This window comes from Triticum urartu, chromosome 2A, assembly GCF_056163025.1.
Source record: "Triticum urartu cultivar PI428250 chromosome 2A, HENAU_Tu73, whole genome shotgun sequence".
Taxonomy (NCBI): domain Eukaryota; kingdom Viridiplantae; phylum Streptophyta; class Magnoliopsida; order Poales; family Poaceae; genus Triticum; species Triticum urartu.
In genome coordinates, this window is record NC_141874.1 from 179,735,254 (window position 1) to 179,758,865 (window position 23,612).

At 44.7% G+C, this 23,612-nt stretch overlaps 1 pseudogene; it reads left to right on the top strand.

Moving 5' to 3' along the window:
• Positions 1 to 214: 214 nt before the first annotated feature.
• The window catches only part of LOC125535562 (cytochrome P450 CYP72A616-like), a 193,002-nt pseudogene continuing 169,604 nt past the window's right edge, over positions 215 to 23,612 (top strand).

Genomic DNA, 23,612 nt, shown 5'->3' on the forward strand with positions numbered 1-23,612 from the left:
CGTAGTTCCTTATCTACCAAGTTCCTTAGGGGCAAGGGCATTGATCAGATAGACCACAGACTTTGTTATTAAATAGTGCAAGAAACCAAGAACATCTCTTAAACAAACGGGCCATCTCTATATAGCGTGACCATCTCTAGCATACCCATTCAATCAAATCAGTCCCCCTTGCACTGCCAACTGGCCTTTCTTCCCTCACTTGTCAAGAGAGAGAATGGTCCTTAACGCGCTGATGAGTCCAGCTTCAGTGCCATGGAGCTCACTGGTATGCGGTACCCTCGTCTTTGTTCTTCTATGGCAGGCTAGCCGGCTGGTAGATTTGCTGTGGTGGTGCCCGCGGCGGATTGAGTGTGCCTTGCGTTCCCAGGGTCTCCGTGACATGTCTTACCGCTTCCTCATCGGAGATCTCATGGACTACAGGCGGCGGAACAAGGAGGCACGATCGAGGTCAATGCCTCTGCGCTGTCACAACATAGCCCCGCTCTTCCCCCCGTTCCTCCACGACCTTGTCCGGGAGCACGGAAAGACGTGTGTATCTTGGTTTAGTGTGTTCCCCACTGTCACCATCAGCGACCCTGACTTAGCCAAGGAAGTGTTGTCCAACAAGTTCGGCCACTTCGAGAAGCTCAAGTTTCCGGCTCTGTCTAGGTTGCTTGCTGGAGGATTAGCGGCTTACGACAGCGAGAAATGGGTCAAGCATAGAAGGATCCTTAACCCCGCATTCCATCTCGAGAAGCTCAAGTATTTGTAGTTGTTTCGTATGAAGTGCTCCAAGCATTGGCTTGCGAATTAAGTAAGCATTTGTTTTCTTTCAAACTTGTATTAAGTGTGTGACTGATCCTTCGAGCGCACATCATCAAATTGAATTTGCAGCTCATGATGCCAGCCTTGTCTACATGCTGCCAAGAGCTTGTCGATAGATGGGCGCGATCCCTTGGTTCAGACGGTAGCTATGAGTTGGATGTCTTCCCGGAGCTCCAAAGACTCACTGGAGATGTCATTTCTCGCACCGCATTTGGCAGTAACTACCTTGAGGTGCCAGGGTTTTCCAACTGCAATCCTAGAAAGTTGAACTCATTGTGGCTAGGCCAAAGAAGATTGTGCTTCCCGGTTACTTGTAAGTCAACACCTAGTAGTACTAGTAAGTTTCAAGATTCGATTTTCCTACAGAAGATAACTAATGGGACAATATGCATATCTAATATAAAATCAGCATTAATAAAGACCGTAGTACTAATTTAGAGTAACACTGGAGATCATGTTTTATCGATCTAAGGTCCTCTATTTTAAGTAATGAGAGTAAATTATTCCGTGATTTGTAAATGTGCAATATGATTGATTTAGTACCGTTGTTCAACAGTGTGCGCTAATAATTTATTGGGGTATTAATAGGTCCTTGCTGACCAAAAACAATAGAAGGATGCATCAAATTAATAATGAAATTGAATCCATTCTACATGGTCTAATTGTAAAAAGAATGCAAGCTATGCAAGAAGGAGAAAATACCAATGATGACTTACTGGGCTTGATGCTTGAGTCAAACATGAGGACCTCAGATGACAATGGCTGAAGGAAATATGCCCTAGAGGCAATAATAAAGTTGTTATTTATATTTCGTTATATCATGATAAATGTTTATTATTCATGCTAGAATTGTATTAACCGGAAACTTAGTACATGTGTGAATACATAGACAAACAGAGTGTCACTAGTTTGCCTCTACTTGACTAGCTCGTTGAATCAATGATGGTTATGTTTCCTAACCATAGACATGAGTTGTCATTTGATTAACGAGATCGCATCATTAGAGAACGATGTGATTGACTTGGCCCATCGGTTAGCTTAGCACGATGATCGTTTAGTTTGTTGCTATTACTTTCTTCATAACTTATACATGTTCCTATGAATATGAGATTATGCAACTCCCGAGTGCCGGAGGAACACTTTGTGTGCTACCAAACGTCACAACGTAACTGGGTGATTATAAAGGTGCTCTACAGGTGTCTCCGATGGTACTTGTTGAGTTGGCATAGATCGAGATTAGGATTTGTCACTCCGATTGTCGGAGAGGTATCTCTGGGCCCTCTCGGTAATGCACATCACTATAAGCCTTGCAAGCAATGTAACTAATGAGTTAGTTGCGGGATGATGCATTACAGAACGAGTAAAGAGACTTGCCGGTAACGAGATTGAACTAGGTATTGAGATACCGACGATCGAATCTCGGGCAAGTAACACACCAATGACAAAGGGAACAACGTATACCGTTATGCGGTTTGACCGATAAAGATCTTCGTAGAATATGTAGGAGCCAATATGAGTATCCAGGTTCTGCTATTGGTTATTGACCGGAGACGAGTCTCGGTCATGTCTACATAGTTCTCGAACCCGTAGGGTCCGCACACTTAGCATTCGGTGATGATCGGTAATATGAGTTTATGTGTTTTGATGTACCGAAGGTAGTTCGGAGTCTCGGATATGATCACAGACATGACGAGGAGTCTTGAAATGGTCGAGACATAAAGATCGATATATTGGATGGCTATGTTTGGACTTTGAAAGGGTTCCGGGCAAGTTCAGACAAAAATCGAAGTACCGGGGGGTTACCGGAACCCCCCGGGGAGTCTAATGGGCCTATTGGGCCTTAGTGGAGAAGAGGAGGGGCGGCCAGGGCAGGCCATGCGCCCTCTCTCCCTCTAGTCCAAATTGGACAAGGAGGGGAGGCGGCGCCCCCCTTTCCTTCCCCCTCTCTCCTCCTTCCCTCTCTCCTACTCCTACTCTTGGAAGGGTTGGAGTCCTACTCCCAGTGGGAGTAGGACTCCCCTTGGGGCGCGCCTAGGAGGGCCGACCTCTCCCCCTCCTCCACTCCTTTATATACGGGGGAGGGGCGCACCCCATAGACACACAAGTTGATCATTGATCTTTTAGCCGTGTGCGGTGCCCCCCTCCACCATAATCCACCTCAGTCATTTCGTAGCGGTGCTTAGGCGAAGCCCTACGTCGGTAACTTCATCAACACCGTCATCACGCCGTCGTGCTGACGGAACTCTCCCTCGAAGCTCTACTGGATCATGAGTTCGTGGGACATCACCGAGCTGAACGTCTGCAGATCGCGGAGGTGCCGTACATTCGGTACTAGGATCGGTCGATCGTGAATACGTACGACTACATCAACCGTGTTGTCATAACGCTTCCGCTTACGGTCTACGAGGGTACGTGGACGACACTCTCCCCTCTCGTTGATATGCATCACCATGATCTTGCGTGTGCGTAGGAATTTTTTTGAAATTACTGCGTTTCCCGACAGTGGCATCCGAGCCAGGTTTATGCGTAGATGCCATATGCACGAGTAGAACACAAAGGAGTCATGGTTGTGGGTATATACATATTGCTTGCCATCACTAGTTGATCCTTGATTCAGCGGCATTTTTGGATGAAGCGGCCCAGACCGACATTACGCGTACGCTTACGCGAGACTGGTTGTACCGACGTGCTTCGCACGCAGGTGGCTAGTGGGTGTCTATTTCTCCAGCTTTAGTTGAATCGGATTCAATGAACAGGGTTCTTTCTGAAGATCAAAAAGCATTCACTATACCGCGTTGTGGTTTTTGATGCGTAGGTAAGAACGGTTCTTGCTCAGTCCGTAGCAGCCACGTAAAACTTGCAACAACAAAGTAGAGGACGTCTAACTTGTTTTTGCAGGGCATGTTGTGATGTGATATGGTCAATACATAATGCTAATTTTTATTGTATGAGATGATCATGTTTTGTAACACAGTTATCGGCAACTGGCAGGAGCCGTATGGTTGTCGCTTTATTGTATGAAATGCAATCACCATGTAACTGCTTTACTTTATCACTAAGCGGTAGCGACAGTCGTGGAGGAAATAGTTGCCGTAACGACAACAATGCTTCGATGGACATCAAGGTGTCAAGCCGGTGACGATGGTGATCATGACAGTGCTTTGGAGATGGAGATCACAGGCACAAGATGATGATGGCCATATCATATCACTTATATTGATTGCATGTGATGTTTATCCTTTATGCATCTTATTTTTCTTAGATCGACGGTAGCATTATAAGATGATCTCTCACTGAATTTCAAGGTATAAGTGTTCTCCCAGAGTATGCACCGTTGCTATAGTTTGTCGTGCCGAGACACCACGTGATGATCGGGTGTGATAAGCTCTACATTCACATACAACAGGTGAAAACCAGTTTTGCACACGCGAAATACTTGGGTTAAACTTGTCGAGCCTAGGATATGCAGATATGGCCTCGGAACACTGGAGACCGAAAGGTCGAGCGTGAATCATATATTAGATATGATCAACATAGTGATGTTCACCATTGAAAACTACTCCATCTTACGTGATGATCAGACATGGTTTAGTTGATATGGATCACGTGATCACTTAGATGATTAGAGATATGTCTATCTAAGTGGGAGTTCTTAAGTAATTTGATTAATTGAACTTTAATTTATCATGAACTTAGTACCTGATAGTATTTTGCATGTTTATGTTGTTGTAGATAGATGGCCCGTGCTATTGTTCCATTGAATTTTAATGCGTTCCTAGAGAAAGCTAAGTTGAAAGATGATGGTAGCAACTACATAGACTGGGTCCGTAACTTGAGGATTATCCTCATTGCTGCACAGAAGAGTTACGTCCTGGAAGCACCGCTAGGTGTACCACCCACGCCGGCAACTGCAGACATTGTGAATGCCTGGCAGTCGCGTGTTGATGACTACTCGATGGTTCAGTGTGCCATGCTATACGGCTTAGAACCGGGACTTCAATGACGTTTTGAACGTCATGGAGCATATGAGATGTTCCAGGAGTTGAAGTTAATATTTCAAGCAAATGCCCGGATTGAGAGATATGAAGTCTCCAATAAGTTCTACAGCTGCAAGATGGAGGAGAATAGTTCTGTCAGTGAACATATACTCAGAATGTCTGGGTACCTCAACCACTTGACTCAACTGGGAGTTAATCTTCCTGATGATAGTGTCATTGACAGAGTTCTTCAATCACTGCCACCAAGCTACAAGAGCTTCATGATGAACTATAATATGCAAGGGATGGATAAGACAATTCCCGAGCTCTTCGCAATGCTAAAGGCTGCAGAGTTAGAAATGAAGAAGGAGCATCAAGTGTTGATGGTCAACAAGACCACTAGTTTCAAGAAAAAGGGTAAAGGGAAGAAGGGGAACTTCAAGAAGAGCAGCAAGCCAGTTGCTGCTCATGTGAAGAAACCAAAGTCTGGACCTAAGCCTGAGACTGGGTGCTTCTACTGCAAAGGGACTGGTCACTGGAAGCAGAACTGCCCCAAGTATTTGGCGGAGAAGAAGGATGGCAAAGTGAAAGGTATATTTGATATACATGTTATTGATGTGTACCTTACTAATGCTCGCAGTAGTGCCTGGGTATTTGATACTAGTTCAGTTGCTAACATTTGCAACTCAAAACAGGGGCTACGGATTAAGCGAAGATTGGCTAAGGACGAGGTGACGATGCGTGTGGGAAATGGTTCCAAAGTCGATGTGATCGCCGTCAGCACGCTACCTCTACATCTACCTTCGGGATTAGTATTAGACCTAAATAATTGTTATTTGGTGCCAGCGTTGAGCATGAACATTATATCTGGATCTTGTTTGATGCGAGACGGTTATTCATTTAAATCATAGAATAATGGTTTATAATGCCCCGAGACCGATGTGCCAGGTGTCTTCTAGTTATGCGCCATCGTTGCCATGTCATTCGCTTGCGTGTTGCATCTTGCCATGTCATCATCCGCATTGCATCTGCATGTTCTCAAAACTTGCATCCGTCTGGGTTCCCTAGTTCTTTCCGTTGTCCGTTCTCAGCCCAAAAACACTTGCACGCGCCCGCGACATGTCCAAAATATTATTTTATAAGTGGTCGTAAAGTGTTCTCAGAATGGGGTGAAAGTTGGCGTGCGGTCTTGTTATAGTGTAGGTAGGCCGCCTGCCGAGTTTTGTCGCATTCGGAGTCCGTTTGATGCCCCAACGAATAGCTATAGTGGCAATATAGCCGATCTGTCGTTGGACGTTTTCGGTCTTCGGAAACAGTCACCGGGCTACATTCATCCTCTTTCCTCTCAGTCCAACCCATCTGAACAGCCCACCTGCAGCCCACCTACTTCCCCATCCGCTCCGGACCGTCCGATGGCGATCGAAGGCTCCGAAATGGAGCAAAACCCCCTCTCCTAGACCCCTGCCTATAAATGGACAGCCTTCCCCTTCCTTTTTGTCTAAACCTAGCCCCTACGCTCTCCCCTAACCTCCACCCGCCGCTTCCTCCTCGTTTTCAGCGCCGATCCACCCCCCCGCCGCCACTTGGTGCTTCCCCACTGGCTGGCGCCGCCGCAGCCGCTGGCCTCCACCACTCTCGCGCCTCCACGCGTCCTCCTGCCTGCTCCCCGCTCCGCGGCCCTGGAGGCCCATCGCGAGCCCGCCCGGGGCCCGAACTAGGCCGTGCTAGCCCGCTCGCTGCCGCCACTCCCGCACGCGAGCGATCCGCCAGGGACCCGAGCTCCCGCCCGACCCCGTCTCCCCGCGCCGCCTTCCCGGCCCCGCCGCCTCGCCGCAGGCCGCGCGCGCACCGTCACTAATGACCCACAAGTATAGGGGATCTATCGTAGTCCTTTCGATAAGTAAGAGTGTCGAACCCAACGAGGAGCAAAAGGAAATGATAAACGGTTTTCAGCAAGGTATTCTCTGCAAGTACTGAAATAAGTGGTAACAGATAGTTTTGTGATGAGATAATCTGTAATGAGCAACAAATAACAAAAGTAAATAAAGTGTAGCAAGGTGGCCCAATCCTTTTTGTAGCAAAGGAAAAGCCTGCACAAACTCTTATATAAGGAAAAGCGCTCCCGAGGACACATGGGAATATCGTCAAGCTAGTTTTCATCACGTTCATATGATTCGCATTTGGTACTTTGATAATTTGATACGTGGGTGGACCGGTGCTTGGGTGCTGTTCTTACTTGAACAAGCATCCCACTTATGATTAACCTCTATTGCAAGCATCCGCAACTACAACAGAAGTATTAAGGTAAACCTAACCATAGCATGAAACATATGGATCCAAATCAGCCCCTTACGAAGCAACACATAAACTAGGGTTTAAGCTTCTGTCACTCTAGAAACCCATCATCTACTTATTACTTCCCAATGCCTTCCTCTAGGCCCAAATAATGGTGAAGTGTTATGTAGTCGACGTTCACATAACACCACTAGAGGCTAGACAACATACATCTCATCAAAATATCGAACGAATACCAAATTCACATGACTACTAATAGCAAGACTTCTCCCTTGTCCTCAGGAACAAACGTAACTACTCACAAAGCATAAACATGTTCATAATCAGAGGGGTATTAATATGCATATAGGATCTGAACATATGATCGTCCACCAATTAAACCAACTAGCATCAAGTACAAGGAGTAATTAACACTACTAGCAACCTACTAGCACCAATCCCGGACTTGGAGACAAGAATTGGATACAAGAGATGAACTAGGGTTTTGAGATGAGATGGTGCTGATGAAGATGTTGATGGAGATTGCCCTCTCCCGATGAGAGGAGCGTTGGTGATGACGATGGCGATGATTTCCCACTCCGGGAGGGAAGTTTCCCCGGCAGAACAGCTCTGTCGGAGCTCTAGATTGGATCTGCCAAGGTTCCGCCTTGTGGCGGCAGAGTTTCGTCCGGAAAGCTTGCTTCTTTTTTTTTCTCGACGAAAGACTTCATATAGGAGAACATGGTCATCGGAGATCCACCAGGGGCCCATGAGGTAGGGGGCGCGCCCTAGGGGGGGGGCACGCCCCCACCCTGGTGAGAAGGGTGTGGGCCCCCTGGTCTTCATCTTTGGCAAGGATTTTTCATTATTTATTATAAGGTGTTCCGTGGAGTTTCAGGACTTTCTGAGTTGTGCAGAATAGGTCTCTAATATTTGCTCCTTTTCCAGCCCAGAATTCCAGCTGCCGGCATTCCCCCTCCTTATGTAAACCTTGTAAAATACGAGAGAATAGCCATAAGTATTGTGACATAATGTGAAATAACAGCCCATAATGCAATAAATATTGATATAAAAGCATGATGCAAAATGGACGTATCAACTCCCCCAAGCTTAGACCTCGCTTGTCCTCAAGCGAAAAGCCGAAATCGAAAAATATGTCCACATGTTTAGAGATGAAGGTGTCGATAAAAATAAAATACAGACATGAGGGCATCATGATCGTTCTTGTAACAGCAACTTATATAATTTTTGTCATATGATCTCTAATGCTAGAGTAATAATTCAATCACAATATCAAGTATGAATCGTAAACTTTATTGAGAACTAACAAACTACAATCTCGGTCATTGAAGCAATTGCAATTTATCATAACATAGGAAAGAGTCAATGTATAAGAGCTTTTCAGCAAGTCCACATACTCAACTATCATATAATCTTTCACAATTGCTGACACTCACGTAATACTTATGGGTGTGGAGTATTAATCGGACACAGAGAAAGATAGGGGCTTATAGTCTTGCCTCCCAACGTTTTACCTCAAGGGTAATGTCAACAGTAATAGTTCATGAAAACTCACATCCAATTAGCCATATATACCAGGATCTTTCCAACATACTGTGCTTGCCAAAGGATAAAGTGTAAAAAGGAAGGGTGAAAATCACCATGACTCTTGCATAAGGTAGAAGATAATGATAAAAGATAGGCCCTTCGCAGAGGGAAGCAGAGGTTGCCATGCGCTTTTATGGTTGGATGCACAAAATCTTAATGCGAAAGAACGTCACTTTATATTGCCCCTTGTGATATGAACCTTTATTATGCAGTCCGTCGCTTTTATTACTTCCACATCACAAGATCGTATAAAGCTTATTTCTCCCACACCAATCAATTATACATATTTAGAGAGCAATTTTTATTGCTTTGCACCGATGACAACTTACTTGAAGGATCTTATTCAATCCGTAGGTAGATATGGTGGGCTCTCATGGCAAAACTGGTTTAAGGGTATTTGGAAGCACAAGTAGTATCTCTACTTGGTGCTGAGAATTTGGCTAGCATGAGGGAAAGGCAAGCTCAACATGTTGGAAGATCCAAGACAATATAATTTATCTCAGATGTAAGAAAACATAACCCATTACGCTGTCTTCCTTGTCCAATGTCAACTCTTTAGCATGTCATATTTTAATGAGTGCTCACAATCATAAAAGATGTCCAAGATAGTATATCTATATGTGAAGACCTCTCTTTCTTTATTACTTCATATTAATTGCAACGATGACCAAAACTATGCTTGTCAACTCTCAACAAATTTTATTCATCATACTTTTTCTATGTGAGCTCATTACTCTCCATGAGATCCATAGGATCTCTTTGTTTCTTTCTATTTCTTTCTCTTTTCTTTTATTCACTTAGGATCATGGCGAAACAATCAAGCCCTTGACTCAACACTAATCTTTATTATATAGCTCACAGACTCGATTACATAGAAGGATAATAAAGCAAAACTCACAACTAGATCATGCCACAAACTTTATTCTACTAGATCAAAATACTACTAATAAGATCGAACTAAGATAAACGGTAAAGATAAAAGTGATGGTGATACGATACCGGGGCACTCCCCCAAGCTTGGCAGTTGCCAAGTGGAGTGCCCATACCCAGATACTCAATTCTTCTTTGTTGGAGGAGATGGTGGAGGTGTTGTTGATGATGCGGGCTTGTCATCCATCTTCCAAGGCATAGGTTCACCATAATAGAAAGATGATCGAGTCTCCGGAATCCTCGAATCTGCAGCCAAACTCATTCTTTTGAATCTATATTCATACTCACAGTTTTGGTTTTGTAGGTCATAGATTTGGGCTTGGAGGTGCTCGATCTTCTCATATATCTTGAAGATGGCCTCCTCGGTGTTCTTGGCATCCAGCTTGTAGTTGTTAGTGAACTCCGCGAGCATCATGTGGCTAGCATTGATTCCACGCTCCACCATCCCCTGGCACTTGAAAACTTGTTGCTCCATTGCTTTGAGCCTCGTCTCCATGCTTCTGATTCCCTTTGGTCCCTCAGCATCGCGGATGTGCAGCAACCCATCACGCATCTCAATGGTTTGAGGGTGTCGCAGCACCTCCGCGAGGTAAGGGTTGATGACCTTCTCGAACAACTTGTCCTTGGAAGCACTTGGGGACGTCATGATAATCTAGATCTGTCAGAAAAACAGCTCGAAACAAAAACAGGAGATTTTTGCGTGATACGGGAGTCAAAACCTTTGGGAGAACATATAATGAATTTTTACTGACCAAAATACGTATCGTGCAAGAAAACAGAGTCCGGAAGGCACACGAGGAGATCACAAGGTAGGGGGCGTGCCCAGGGGGGTAGGTCGCGCCCTCCACCCTCGTGAGGCCCTCGTGCCCTTCCCGGACTGCTACTTAATTTTCTATTTTTCTAAATATTCCAAAACAGAGAAATATTGCCTTAAAAATTGTTTTGGAGTCGGTTTACTTACCGTACCACATACCTATTCCTTTTCGGAGTCTGAAACATTCTAGAAAATGTCCCTTATGTATTCCTCCGGGGTTACGGTTTCAATAATATTGGTTTCAACATTTATGGGATTACCTGAGATATAATGTTTGATTCTTTGACCGTTTACCACCTTCGGATTTGTGCCTTCAAAGTTGTTGAGTTTTATGGCACCGGAACGATAGATCTCCTTGATAACATAGGGGCCTTCCCATTTAGAGAGAAGTTTCCCTGCAAAAAATCTTAAACGAGAGTTGTATAGCAATACATAATCACCTACATTAAACTCACGCTTTTGTATCCTTTTGTCATGCCATCTTTTAACCTTTTCTTTAAACAACTTGGCATTTTCATAAGCTTGGGTTCTCCATTCATCAAGTGAGCTAATATCAAATAACCTCTTTTCACCGGCAAGTTTGAAATCATAGTTAAGCTCTTTAATAGCCCAATATGCCTTATGTTCTAGTTCGAGAGGTAAGTGACATGCTTTTCCATATACCATTTTATACGGAGACATACTGATAGGATTTTTATATGAAGTTCTATAGGCCTATAATGCATCATCAAGTTTCTTGGACCAATTCTTTCTAGACCTATTGACAGTCTTTTGCAAAATTAATTTGAGTTCTCTATTACTCAATTCTACTTGACCACTAGACTGTGGGTGATACGGAGATGCAATTCTATGATTGACGTCATATTTAGCAAGCATTTTACGGAAAGCACCATGAATAAAATGTGAAACACCATCAGTCATTAAATATCTAGGGACTCCAAACCTCGGAAAAATAACTTCTTTAAGCATTTTAATAGAAGTGTTATGATCAACACTACTAGTTGGAATAGCTTCTACCCACTTAGTAATGTAATCAACAGCAACTAAAATATGTGTATATCCATTAGAGGCAGGAAAATGTCCCATATAATCAAAGCCCCAAACATCAAACGGTTCAATAACAAGTGAATAATTAATAGGCATTTCTTGACGTCTACTAATATTACCAATTCTTTGACATTCATCACAAGAAAGGACAAACTTACGGGCATCCTTGAAGAGAGTAGGCCAATAAAAACCGGATTGCAATACCTTATGTGCAGTTCTATCTCCCACGTGGTGTCCTCCATAAGTTTTGGAGTGGCACTTGCGTATGATTTGTTCCTGTTCATGCTCAGGTACACAATGTCTTATAACACCATCTACTCCTTCCTTATAAAGATGTGGGTCATCCCAAAAGTAATGTCTCAAATCATAGAAGATTTTTTTCTTTTGTTGGTATGTGAAGCTAGGTGGTATAAATTTAGCAACTATGTAATTAGCATAATCAGCATACCAAGAGGTACTACGAGAAGTACTTATGACATTTAATTGTTCATCAGGAAAGCTATCATCAATAGGTAGTGGGTCATCAAGAACATTCTCTAACCTAGATAAGTTGTCTACAACGCGGTTCTCAGCTCCTTTTCTATCAACAATATGCAAATCAAATTCTTGTAGCAAGAGAACCCATCTAATAAGTCTAGGTTTAGCATCTTTCTTCTCCATAAGATATTTAATAGCAGCATGATCAGTGTGGATAGTTACTTTAGAATCAACAATATAAGGTCTGAACTTATCACAAGCAAATACAACTGCTAAAACTTCTTTTTCAGTAGTAGCATAATTTCTTTGAGCATTGTCTAGAGTCTTACTAGCATAATGGATAACATCTAATTTCTTATCAACTCTTTGCCCTAGAACATCACCTACAGCATAATCGCTAGCATCACACATAATTTCAAAGGGTAAATTCCAATCGGGTGGCTGAACAATAGGTGCAGAGACTAATGCTTTCTTAAGTATTTCAAATGCTTCTACACAATCATCATCAAAGACAAACAGTACATCTTTTTGTAATAAATTAGTCAGAGGCCGAGAAATTTTCGAGAAGTCCTTGATGAACCTCCTATAAAATCCGGCATGACCAAGGAAACTTCTTATACCTTTGATGTCCTTGGGACATGGCATCTTTTCAATAGCATCAACCTTGGCTTTATCAACTTCAATACCTCTTTCAGAAACTTTATACCCCAAGACAATACCTTCATTAACCATAAAGTGACACTTTTCCCAATTCAAGACAAGATTAGTTTCTTCACATCTCTCCAAAACTCGATCAAGATTGCTCAAGCAATCATCAAAAGAAGATCCATAGACGGAAAAGTCGTCCATGAAAACCTCACAAATCTTTTCAAAAAAGTCAGAGAATATAGCCATCATGCATCTTTGAAAGGTAGCAGGTGCATTACATAAACCAAAAGGCATACGTCTATTAGCAAAAGTACCAAAAGGGCATGTAAAAGTAGTCTTTGATTGATCTTTAGCTGACACAGGTATTTGAGAGAAACCAGAATAACCATCTAGAAAGTAGTAATGTGTATGTTTGCATAATCTTTCTAGCATTTGATCAATAAAAGGTAAGGGGTAATGATCTTTCTTAGTAGCCTTATTTAATTTGCGGAAATCAATTACCATCCTATAACCTGTAATAATTCTTTGTGGAATCAATTCATCTTTATCATTAGGAACAACAGTAATACCTCCCTTCTTAGGGACACAATGAACAGGACTTACCCACTGACTATCAGCAACGGGATAAATTATACCTGCTTCTAGAAGCTTTAGTATTTATTTTCTTACCACTTCTTTCATTTTAGGATTCATACGTCGTTGAGGATCACGAACTGGTTTGGCATCTGCTTCCAAGTTTATTTTATGTTGACATAGAGTGGGACTAATGCCTTTAAGATCATCAAGAGTATATCCAATAGCAGCATGGTGCTTCTTCAGAGTTCTCAATAATCTTTCTTCTTCATGCTCTAAAAGGTTAGCACTAATAATAACAGGATATATCTTCTTTTCATCAAGATAAGCATATTTAAGTTTATCAGGCAACGGTTTAATCTCAAACACGGGATCACCCTTAGGTGGAGGAGGATCCCCTAGGATTTCAACAAGCAAATTGTGTTTTAGCATAGGTTCTTGTTTAAAGAATACTTCATCTATTTCCCTTCTTTCATTCATAAACATATCATTCTCATGGTCTAGCAAATATTGTTCTAAAGGATCATTAGGAGGTACGGCAATAGAAGCAAGACCAATAATTTCATCCTTACCAGGCAATTCTTCTTCACGGTGTTGTTTACTAAATTTAGAGAAATTAAACTCATGAGTCATATCATCCAAGCCAATAGTAACAACATTCTTTTCGCAGTCTATCCTAGCATTAACTGTATTCAAGAAGGGTCTACCAAATATAATGGGACAAAAGCTATCTTGTGGAGAACTAAGAACAAGAAAATTAGCAGGATATTTAGTTTTCCCGCACAAGAATTTAACATCTCTAACAATTCCCATTGCTGAAATAGTATCTCTATTAGCAAGTTTAATTGTGACATCAATATCTTCTAACTCAGCAGGTGCAATTTCATGCTTGATTTCTTTATACAAGTCATAAGGTATAACACTAGCACTAGCACCCATATCACATAAGCCATGATAACAATGGTCTCCTATTTTAACAGAAATAACAGGCACGCCTACCACAGGTCTATGTTTATCTTTAGCACAAGGTTTAGCAATTCTAGCAGTTTCACTGCAGAACTGAATAACATGCCCATCAATATTATCAGACAAGAGCTCTTTAACAATAGCAATATTAGGTTCAACTTTAACTTGCTCAGGAGGTATATATGTTTTAATATTGCTTTTACGAACCATAGTTGAAGCTTTAGCATGATCCTTTATCCTAACAGGGAAAGGTGGTTTCTCAACATAACAAGTAGGAACAATAGGATCATTATAAGTGACAGTCTTTTCTTCAACTTTAATAGGTGCAGCTACTTTTACTTCTATGGGAGGATGATATTTAAACCACTTCTCCTTAGGGAGATCAACATAAGTAGCAAAAGATTCACAGAAAGAAGCTACTATCTCAGAATCAAGTCCATATTTAGTGCTAGACTTACGGAAAATATCAGTATCCATAAAAGATTTAACACAATCAAACTTAGGTGTCATACCTGACTCCTTACCATTGTCGAGGTCCCAATCTTCAGAGTTGCGTTTAATTCTATCCAGTAAATCCCATCTAAATCCAATAGTTTTCATCATAAAAGAGCCAGCACAAGAAGTATCGAGCATGGTGCGATTATTTTCAAAAAGCCGAGCATAACATTTTTGAAGAATTGTTTCTCTTGGAAGCTCATGATTGGGGCATGAATATAACATTGATTTAAGCCTCCCCCAAGCTTGAGCGATGCTTTCTCCTTCACGAGGCCAAAAATTATATATATAATTGCGATCACGATGAACAAGATGCATAGGGTAATACTTTTGATGAAATTCCAATTTCAATCTTCTATAGTTCCATGATCCCATATCATCACATAGCCTATACCATGTCAATGCGTCTCCCTTCAAAGATAAAGGGAAGACCTTATTCTTAGTAACATCATCGGGAATACCTGCAAGCTTAAATAATCCACAAACTTCATCCACATATATTAGGTGTTCATCAGGATGCTTTGTTCCATCTCCTGTAAAAGGATTAGCTAGCAGTTTTTCTATTATACTCGAAGGATACTAATAAGGAATTTCATTTTCAATAGGTTCAGTAGGCTGAGGAGCAACTCTTTGCTCTACTGGTCGGGGTGAAGATACCCCGAACAAGCCCCTCACAGGATTGCTTTCCATAGTAACAAGTGACAGTAAATTTCAGCACACTATATAAATTTTTCCTTACCAAATTTCACCTACCAAAGGCGCTTCACTCCCCGGCAACGGCGCCAGAAAAGAGTCTTGATGACCCACAAGTATAGGGGATCTATCATAGTCCTTTTGATAAGTAAGAGTGTCGAACCCAACGAGGAGCAGAAGGAAATGATAAACGGTTTTCAGCAAGGTATTCCCTGCAAGTACTGAAATAAGTGGTAACAGATAGTTTTGTGATGAGATAATTTGTAACGAGCAACAAATAACAAAAGTAAATAAAGTGCAGCAAGGTGGCCCAATCCTTTTTGTAGCAAAGGACAAGCCTGCACAAACTCTTATATAAGGAAAAGCGCTCCCGAGGACACATGGGAATATCGTCAAGCTACTTTTAATCACGTTCATATGATTCGCGTTCCATACTTTGATAGTTTGATATGTGGGTGGACCAGTGCTTGGGTGCTGTTCTTACTTGAACAAGAATCCCACTTATGATTAACCTCTATTGTAAGCATCCGCAACTACAACAAAAGTATTAAGGTAAACCTAAACATAGCATGAAACATATGGATCCAAATCAGCCCCTTACGAAGCAACGCATAAACTTGGGTTTAAGCTTCTGTCACTCTAGCAACCCATCATCTACTTATTACTTCCCAATGCCTTCCTCTAGGCCCAAATAATGGTGAAGTGTTATGTAGTCGACGTTCACATAACACCACTAGAGGCTAGACAACATACATCTCATCAAAATATCGAACGAATACCAAATTCACATGACTACTAATAGCAAGACTTCTCCCTTGTCCTCAGGAACAAACGTAACTACTCACAAAGAATAAACATGTTCATAATCAGAGGGGTATTAATATGCATATAGGGTCTGAACATATGATCTTCCACCAATTAAACCAACTAGCATCAACTACAAGGAGTAATTAACACTACTAGCAATCTACTAGCACCAATCCCGGACATGGAGACAAGAATTGGATACAAGAGATGAACTAGGGTTTTGAGATGAGATGGTGCTGATGAAGATGTTGATGGAGATTGCCCTCTCCCGATGAGAGGAGCATTGGTGATGATGATGGCGATGATTTCCCACTCCGGGAGGGAAGTTTCCTCGGCAGAACAGCTCTGCCGGAGCTCTAGATTGGATCCTCCAAGGTTCCGCCTCGTGGCGGCGGAGTTTCATCCCGAAAGGTTGCTTCTTATTTTTTTTCTTGACGAAAGACTTCATATGGGAGAAGATGGTCATCGGAGAGCCACCAGGGGGCCCACGAGGTAGGGGAGCACGCCCTAGGGGGGGGGGCGCCCCCCACCCTCGTGAGAAGGGTGTGGGCCCTCTGGTCTTCATCTTTGGCGGGGATTTTTCATTATTTATTATAAGGTGTTCCGTGGAGTTTCAGGACTTTTGGAGTTGTGCAGAATAGGTCTCTAATATTTGCTCCTTTTCCAGCCCAGAATTCCAGCTGCCAGCATTCCCCCTCCTTATGTAAACCTTGTAAAATAAGAGAAAATAGACATAAGTATTGTGACATAATGTGAAATAACAGCCCATAATGCAATAAATATTGATATAAAAGCATGATGCAAAATTGACGTATCAGTCACCAGCGTCAAACTCCGGTGAACCCCGACCTCGCCGCCCTTCTTCTCCCCTGCCTCAATAGCTCTCTCTCTCACAGCACGCCGCCGCCACCATGAACGTCGTCGCTGTGCTCGCAGTCGTCGTCGTTGCCGCGTCACCAACCCCTCCTCCGGCTGGATCCGGGATCCCCATCGCCGGATCTACCCATCCTCGCCGTCTCTGGCCTCCTCTGCGTTGCCCCGCCGCCTCCTTCACGCCGGCGAGTGCTGCTCCGCCGTCCCGCTCGTCAGGCAACGCCTCCCCTGTTCCTGCTTGCATGGGTTGTGAGCCTCTCCAAGGCCCAGCTGGCCCCATCTGCGTGGCCTCCCCTCCGATCTGGGCCTTGGCCCATGGTGAGCAGCTCCCCCAGCCCAAAGTGCTTCAGATATTTCCTGCTGCGAATTTTTCTATTATACCAGGTGAGGGAGTCCTAGACTAAGGGGTCCTCGGGCGTCCGGCCTGTTGGCCATGGCCCGGACTGATGGGCTGTGAAGATACGAAGACCGAAGAATGCACCCGTGTCCGGATGGGACTCTCCTTGGCGTGGAAGGCAAGCTTGGAGACCAAATATGTAGATTCCCTTCTTTATAACCGACCTTGTGTAACCCTAGATCCTTTCGGTGTCTATGTAAACCGGATGACTTAGTTCGGATAGGGCAGATTCATTATCATAGCCATACAAGCTAGATCTCTAGGGTTTAGCCATTACGATCTCGAGGTAGATCAACTCTTGTAATACTCGTAATCATCAATATCAAGCAAGCAGGACGTAGGGTATTACCTCCATAGAGAGGGCCCGAACCTGGGTAAACATCATGTCCCCTGTCTGCTGTTACCATCGACCTAAGACGCACAGTTCGGGACCCCCTACCCGAGATCCGCCAGTTTTGACACTGAGATTGGTGCTTTCATTGAGAGTTCCACTGTGCCGTCGACAACAAGATCGATGTCTCGCCTTGTTCTCAAGGATAATATCACCGCCGGAGGAACACTGGCTCCAGGCCAAACCCTCTGGCTGGGCGGCTTTACCATGACCGCTCGTTCGGTCATTAAGCCGACGATGACCTCTCGGGTCATCGAAAACCCCCCTCGTATCGATTCCTAACACTCCAAGCAGATGGATCCAGCGGAGCTTTCGGCCTTAAACGAGCTCCTAGATCGCATCGCTGCCCTGGGGGTCGCTACAGACTACGATCGGATTGGGCTTAAACCCGATCAGAGAGAAATCAAATCTCCGTCGATCACCCACCAGATAGCGGCAGTCGAGGAGCGAGTCGAGAACTCTTCATCCATATGAAGGATGGACTATGTCCGAATCTCCAGTCTCGAAGAGCCGGCCACCTACTCGCGAGGCGAAGCATCCTGCCCTCTGAACATAGAATCAGACGACGAGCCTAAGAAATTAGTGGGCATCCCGGAGCCCGATCTGCTAAATTCAGAAGACCTTCAGACACCGGATCCAAGACTGGGGCAAGGTTCATATTTAAATCCACCCACCCACCCAAATACAAGCGCTCTAATGAGCATAAAACAATAGTCTCAGGAAAAGGTCACCACTTCTGGGCCAGATTCCTTCTTGTCAAAAACAAGATTAAGATTGCCACGACGAGGAAGCTATCTCAGTGTTCCGCAACAATTGCAGGGACGAAGGAATCCTCAACGCCATCAACCGCCATCACATCCTACACTTTGCTGACTTGGCAACTATCATACAGAAGTACAGTGCAATGGAAAGCGCCTGGAAAACTCAAACAGCTCATTGGGAATCATCAGTCCGCACTCAACCCCTTATTCAGGCAAAAAGGGCGCACCCGGGCAACACGCCCCGGTTCAATAGTATAGAAATACAAGTCCAGTATGGGACACAGAACCATTCTGGAAGGACGGCTCGATGGGCCATGCAAAATACACACGACACCGGATAACATACCAACACATAGCCTTAGAGCATGTTGGATACTCCGACAAGTGGCCAAGAGCGGCGAGGATATCCTCACCAAGAATAACCTAGAACAAAACCCCCCAGAGGACAACGACCCCAAAGTACTGACGTTCTTCGAGACATTCGCCTCAAACAATAGGTGCAAAAGAGCACTACACAGACTCGCTGAAGTTTGTCAAATAGCAGCGACAAACCCTTGGAACGACACGGCTATAACTTTTAATGCCGACGACGAACCAAAATACAGGACAGTCCGAGCACCAGCCACCTTGGTCCTCAATCCAATCATGGACGTCTTTCTGCTCACCAAGGTCCTCATGGACGGCGGCAGCGGACTAAACCTCATCTACGACGATACACTCCACAAAATGGAAATAGACAGGAGCCGCATTGAGCAAAGCAGCACGACCTTCCGAGGAATTATTCCCAGTCGGGAGGCGCGGTGTGTGAGAAAAATAACACTTGACGTGGTATTCGGCATGCTGAAGAATTATTGGTCCGAAGAAATAACCTTCCAAGTGGCCCCTTTCAACAACGGATATCACGCCCCCTTAGGGCGAGATGCATTTACGCGCTTCCAAGCGGTACCCCATTATGGATACATGAAGCATAAGATGCCTGGGCCCAATGATATAATCACTCTAGCTAGTGATCCGGACATAGCACTCCACGCTGAGAATAAAACCGCATCCTTGGCCCTTGAGGCATTATCCGAAGCCCTCGTGGCCGAAGAATTAACCGCGCTGTGCTCCACGGTGGACAAGGATAATGTGGTCCTAGACAAGCAACCCAAATCCACCTCCTTCAAACCAGCAGAAGACATAGTCAAATTCCAACTCCATCCAACGGACCCCAAGAAGAAAGCATCCATCGGAGCACAATTAGACCCAACGGTCAACGTCGCGCTACGAGAGTTCCTACGCGAGAATTGGGATATATTTGCCTGGCACCCTTCTGATATGCCAGGAATCCCATGCGAGTTGGCTGAACACAGCCTCAATATATTAAAGGGATACAAACCGGTGAAGCAAACACTGTGGCGCTTTTCCGAACCCAAACATCAAGCTATGGGGTAGGAGCTAGCCAAGCTAATTGAGGCCAGATTCATCAGAGAAATAAAACATCCGGACTGGCTGGCAAATCTGGTGATGGTACCAAAGAAGGACAAATCCTGGCGGTTGTGCGTCGATTTTAAAGACCTCAATAAGGCTTGCCCTAAGGATCCCTTCCCCCTCCCCCGCATTGATCAGATCATTGATTCTACCGCAGGACACGACTCACTGTGTTTCCTTGATGCATATTCCGGATACCATCAAATCAAAATGAAGGAGTCCGATCAAGCTGCAACAACATTCATTACCCCATATGGGCCATTCTGCTTCAACACCATGCCCTTCGGTCTCAAGAACGCCGGCGCCACATACCAACGCATGATTCAAACATGCCTGGAGAAACAGATCGGCAAGATAGTTGAAGCTTATGTGGACGACATCGTCATAAAAACTAGGCACGTCGAAACATTAATAGACGATTTACGTCTCACATTCGATAACCTCCGCGCGTATGACATTAAGCTCAACCCTGAAAAGTGCGTTTTCGGCGTCCCCGCCGGAAAACTGCTGGGCTTCATCATTTCCAATAGAGGAATTGAAGCAAATCCAGCCAAAATCCGAGCTCTGTCACAATTGGCTATGCCAATAGACCTTAAACAAGTCCAAAAGTTCGTGGGTTGCGTAGCAGCTCTAAGCCGCTTTATCTCCAGGTTGGGAGAAAAGGCACTACCACTCTATCGCCTTCTACGAAGAACCGATCACTTCTAGTGGACGGACGCGGCAACAGCCGGACTGGAGGAAATAAAAACCCTTCTTGCGAGCAACCCAATCCTGGCCGCTCCAAACTTCGGCGAACCGATGATGTTATACATATCGGAAACACATCAGGTGGTGAGCGCCGTGCTCGTCGTCGGACGAGAACAGGACGGACACAAATTCCCGCTTCGGAAGCCAGTATACTACGTATCCACTGTCCTTACACCATGCAAATCCCGATACCCCCATTATCAATAGATAGCATACGCGGTCTTCATGGCATCCCGAAAGCTTTGTCACTACTTCCAGGAGTGTTCGATCACGGTGGCTTCCGAAGTACCACTCAATGACATTATAAACAACCGCGATGCCATGGGCCGGATTGCCAAATGGGCCATTGAGCTCCTTCCATTTGATATTACATACAAACCACGTCGAGCTATTAAATCCCAAGTACTGGCTAACTTCGTCGCCGAATGGACAGAGGCCGAACTCCCTAAAGAGTACGGCGCATATTCCAATTGGGTTATGTATTTTGATGGCTCCAAAATGCTGGCAGGGCTAGGGGCGGGCGTCGTCTTAATGTCACCAACTAGAGACGTCGTTCAGTACATACTCCAAATACTATACACAAACTCCAACAATGCAGCCGAATATGAGGCCTTATTGCATGGTATCCAGATGGCTGTCTCCATGGGCATACAACGCCTAGAAGTGCGCAGGGACTCAAACCTTGCAATATCTCAAATAAATGGAGACTTCGACGCCAAAGATCCAAAGATGGCAGCTTACCGTAATGCCGTCATAAAAATGTCGGGCCGGTTCGAGGGGCTCGAGTTCCACCCTGTGGCTTGAGAAAGTAATCAGGGGGCGGATGTCCTTGCTCGTATCGGCGCTAAGCGCGACCCCGTTCCACCCAATATCTTTCTGGAAAGGCTTTTTAAGCCATCCGTGGTGTGGCAGGGGGAAAACGGCAACACTAGTCTGGATCCGAACATAACCCCAGATTACGAAAACACCGACATCATCGGAGGCTCAGCCACCGAAATAACACCGTCGGCGCATCTCATCATGGCAGTCATTGCTCCATGGACCGAACCCTTCCTGGCCTACCTTAACAAGAAGGAGCTTCCCGAGGACCAGAATGAGGCCCGCTGCATCGTCTGGCATTCGAAGGCCTACAAGGTTCATGACGGAGAGTTCTATAAGAAAAGCGCCACCGGAGTTCTTCAAAGATGTATCTCCGAGGAAGAGGGGCGGCAACTCTTGGCCGAGATTCACGCCGGACTCGGCGATCACCATGCCGCAGCTCGGGCCCTTGTTAGCAAGGTCTTCCGTACAGGGTTTTATTGGCCGACGGCCTGAGCAGATGCACAGGACCTTGTCCAACATTGCGTCGGATGCCAACTCTTCGCCAACCAAAGCCATATGCCCCCCACTGCCTTACAAACAATCCCCATCACTTGGCCTTTTGCAGTCTGGGGATTTGATATGGTCGTACCCCTTAAAGGAGGAAGCCATAAGAGAAAGTATCTGCTGGTCATGGTGGATAAATTCACTAACTGGATAGAGGCCAAACCAGTCAAAACGGCCGAAGCGAGGCCGGTAATAGATTTCATATCCGGCGTGGTACACCATTATGGTGTCCCACACAGCATAATCACCGATAATGGCTCTAATTTCATCGCCGATGAAGTGAAAACTTGGTGCGCTAATTTGGGCATTAAGCTCGATTACGCCTCTGTCTATCACCCGCAGACAAATGGTCAAGTCGAACGGGCTAATGGATGAGCGACATCAAACCTAGACTAGTGCGGTCTTTGAAAGAATCAGACAAGCACTGGGTGGAGGAACTTGACTCCGTGCTCTGGGGGCTGCAGACCACACCCAACTGCACTACTAGATATACACCTTTCTTCATGGTGTACGGTGCAGAAGCAGTGTTACTCTGCGATATTATTCATGACTCACCTCGAGTGCGCATGTACGAAGAGAGAGAAGCCGAGCTTGATCGTCAGGACAGCTTAGATGCCTTGGAGGAGGAGCGCGACGTCGCAAAAGCCCGTCCCGCATTTTATCAATAGCAGGCTCACAGGTATCAAAGCAGAAAGTATGGGCCAAGACTTATAACGTTGGTGAACTCGTTCTACGCCTGCCGGAGAAGAAAAAGGACAAACTCAATCCCAAGTGGGAGGGTCCCTTCATCATTGACGAAGTCCTCACCGGAGGAGCGTACCACCTGCGTGGTGCGTCAGACAATTACCTGGAGCCGAACCCCTGGAATGCGGCCAGGCTCCGACGATTTTATGCCTAGCGCCGCACTCTGTGTTCGTCTCCATCCTCCTATTATTAATGTTGTTTTTTTCTCTCTCTTTTCTTTTTTTATCTTTTTCGTTTTGCTCTTTAGCCCTACGACTTTGGTACGGCTCGACCGTCCTCCCCTGATGCGTACATCTCCACATATGTACTTTCATTATACCTGGGGGCTTCTCGTACAGAAGCTTGCTATTATCCTTTGAGCATCAAGCTCACCACATATGTGTTTTTTCATATGTACCTTTTCTTCGCCATTATATGCATCGATATGACTTAAGTTTTGGCCAAGCTGGGTTGCCTGGCTCCTGTGCTTATGCCCTACGTTCCCGTTAGTTCGGCTAGGGCATAAAGGGAGCACCTCTGTGATTGTTACTGCCGGGTCATCCGGATGTGTACCTCAGACTGGGTGAAGCCGAAAGCTAGCGTTCTTAAGGGAATACTAGGTCAGAGAATTAAAGATGTTCCCGCATTCATTCCATTATGAAACCCCAGAAGTTACTTACTCTGTGATTTTTTTCAATCACAGTTCAGACACGCACATTAAACGCATGCACACCCAGGGAAAGGAACCCTTAACGGAATTATTCTCTCTGGA